This window comes from Bufo gargarizans, chromosome 3, assembly GCF_014858855.1.
Source record: "Bufo gargarizans isolate SCDJY-AF-19 chromosome 3, ASM1485885v1, whole genome shotgun sequence".
Classification (NCBI taxonomy): Eukaryota; Metazoa; Chordata; class Amphibia; order Anura; family Bufonidae; genus Bufo; species Bufo gargarizans.
This window is the reverse complement of record NC_058082.1, coordinates 193,743,120-193,746,592: the sequence shown is the minus strand read 5'-3', so window position 1 is coordinate 193,746,592 and position 3,473 is coordinate 193,743,120.

Below are 3,473 nucleotides of genomic sequence, written 5' to 3'. Positions count from 1 at the left end.
TGGGAGGGTTTGTTTCTTGTAGGATGAGTTGCCATTATCATTATCACTATTTGGGGGTTTAAATTTTTGATCAGTTTTTTTGCAAAGCAGGATAAGGGAGAGACACCAATTCTGCCATTGGTTTTTGGGTTTTGCTATTGCTGTGTGCACTGTGCGGAGAAAATGACATATTAACTTAATTCTGCTGTTTCGTACAATTACAGAGATACCAATTTTATATTTTTTTAGGTTTTGATACTTTTGCACAATTAAAGCATTTTGAAAAATATCATGTTTTTGTGTCGCAATTTTCTGAGAGCCATATTTTTTATTTTTCTGGAAATGGTCTTGTGTGAGGGTGTGTTTCTTGTGAAATTAGTTGAAATTTTCATTGGTACCTTATCTTTTTGGGGTACATCAAATTTAGGGATTGCTTGATAGTATGCTTTTTGATAGGCAAGGTGGCAAAAAAAAAAAAAACACTCTTCTGGTATAGTTCTTATTTATTCTTTTACAGGGTTCACCTGGGGGGGGGGGTAGATCATGCAATATAAGTTTGTTATGGATGCTGCAATACCTAATATGCCTATTTTTTGTTTTGTTTTTCCCTATTTTACAATAGTAAGTAGCTTGAGAAGGGAAATTTTACACTTGAATTGAAAAAAAAAATCTTTTTAAGGGTTCGTTCACATCACGTATTTCCCATCCTTTTAATGTATACAAAAAAATTATAATTTAAATAGATGCCTCAGAGTGGCATCTGTTCACCATAGAGTTCCACTGTAAAAAAGTATACATTTTTTTACTGTACTGTGCAGTATACAAAGATGTTTTGTGCTGCGTATTTGTATACTTTTTTTTTTAGTAACGTATACATCAAGCGTAGCCAGGGGCGTAGCTAAAAGCTCATGGGCCCTAGTGCAAGAGTTCAGCTTGGGCCCCCGTCCCTCAGTGCTTGTTGGCAAGGAGCAGGGGAGCACATAGCCTTCCTGCTGCCTGAGACAAGCATTGAAAGGGCACCCCCTGATGCCAAATTCTTAACCTAACCCCTTCCCTCCAGCCAGAGTTGTAAATTGACCAGTATTCACTTTCTATAATGCCAGTGTCTTATGTGGCACATGGGTCTTTGGGTCCCCTCAGGCTCCTGGGCCTGGTAGCGACTTCTACCTCTGCACCCCTATAGCTACCCCCCTGAGCATAGCAATAAAACGTGATGCGAACCCACACTAACACACTTATTTTAGTCTCACCAACTTTTGAGGGTCTGATTGCTTCTTCAATACAGTGTAATACATGCTGTATTGTACTGCATTAAAACAGCATATGAGACCCATCCTGGGGGCTGGGCCTCATAAGCTTCCATTGTTGGCAGATCCAGAAGCTTTTGCAAGGCTCCTGGCTGCCATGGCAATCAATGTCACCCCGCAATTGCGTTGTGGGGGGCAGATGAGTTGAGAGAGGAAGTCCCTCCCTCTGTAAATCTACGAGGTTAATCCACCAGCATCTGAGTTCTCATGAATGCCAGCGGGTTAGGCCATCAATATCAGATTGTCAGGCGTACAACTTCTGGGACCACCGCCGATGAGCTGTTAGAAGAAGATGGGTGCTGCCTGAGCTTTGCAGTCTCTTCCTAAGCCATGTGAGGTCACTGTACATCGGTCACATGGCCTAGTTGCAACTCATCCCCATTCAAGTCAATGGGTGTCAGCTGCAATACCAAGCACAAACGCTATACGATGTATGATGCTGTGCTTGGAAAGCTGCTAAGAGCCGTCAGCACTCACTCACCAGAGCTTTGGTAAGCGCAGCTGCTTCCTGAAACTGTTTATGGGGGGGGGGGGGGGTCATTTTATTTTTTTAAGACGTTAGAAGGCTTACAATTTTTGAAGCAATTCTTCAAATTTTTTAGAAAATTTCCAAAACCCACTTTTTAAAGGACAAGTTCAGGTCTGAAGTCACTTTGTGGGGCTTTCACAGTGGAAACCCCCATAAATGATCCCATTGTAGAAACTGCACCCCTCAAGTTATTCAAAACTGATTTTACTAACTTTGTTAACCCTTTATGTGTTCCACAAGAATTAAAGGAATATGGAGATGACATTTCTAAATTTCACTTTTTGACAGATTTTCCATTTTAATCCATTTTGTTCTTTAATACATCGAGGGTTAACAGCCAAACAAAACTCAATATTTATTACTCTGATTCTGCGGTTTACATAAACATCCCACATATGGTCATAAACTGCTATAAGGACACACGGCAAGGTGCTGAAGAAAAGGAGCGCCATATGGTTTTGGAAGGCAGATTTTGCTGACCTGGTTTTTTGATGCCATGTCCCATTTGAAGCCCCTCTGATGCACCCTTACAGTAGAAACTCCCAAAAATGTACCCCATTTTGGAAACTAGGGGATAAGGTGCCAGTTTTATTGGTACTATTTTGGGGTACATATGATTTTTAATTGCTATATATAAAAAATTTTGTCAGGCAAGGTAACCAAAAAATGGCTGTTTTGGCACTGTTTTTATTTTTTACAACAGGTTGGATCATGTGCTATTTTTATAGAGCAGGTTGTTACGGATGCAATTATATCAACCATGTCTACTTTCTTTGTTTGTTTCAGTTTTAAATAATAAAGCATATTTATTTAAAAAATTATGTTTTTGTGTCTCCATTTTCTGAACGCCATATTTTTTACATTTTTGTCATTCTGCCAATTGTCTTGTTTTTTGCAGGAAGAGTTGATGTTTTTATTGGTACCATTTTTGGGTACAAATGATTTTTTGATTATTCATTATTACACTTTATGGGGCAAGGTGACCAAAAAATTGGTTGTTTTAGCACAGTTTTTATTTATTTATTTTTACAGCGTTTACCTGAGGGGTTAATTCATTTTTTTTATTTTACACTTTGCATTCACCATAAGGTCATACAAAGACCTCTGGGGGACATTTAACTTCACTTTTTTTTACTATTGATTTCCTCTTCAACTGGTGCCCCAGTTATGGCAGAAATACACCCCCCAGAGATGCCGTACAGCAGTATACTATGCTGTACAGCCTCAGTGCAGGGCTGATCAAGGTCTGTGGAAGACCTGATAGCTCCTGCACTCTCCCAGCGCTGGCGGTCACATGGCCACCTGGCCAGGACAGGAGGTGGTATAGCGCTACCTGATCTGTATACACAGCACTCGCTGAGGTCTGTGTATACAGCAATCTAGAAGGCAGGGGCACCTGGGAACTGTCCATGCCTTCCTTTTGGGTTGCTCTGCTGTCACTGGCAGCTGGCCCCCCACTCGGCAGCTACACGATTAGCGTGCAGCTGCCATCTCTGAATGGACGTTTTAGAACTTCCATTTAGAGATAAACAACCTCCCATAGGACGCTTATATACTATGGGTGGTCGGGAAGTGGTTAATTAAAATTGAATATTGGGATGCACAGTGGGTAGCCAGTCACCAAGCAGCATAATCTATTGCATGGAATGCAGTATTGG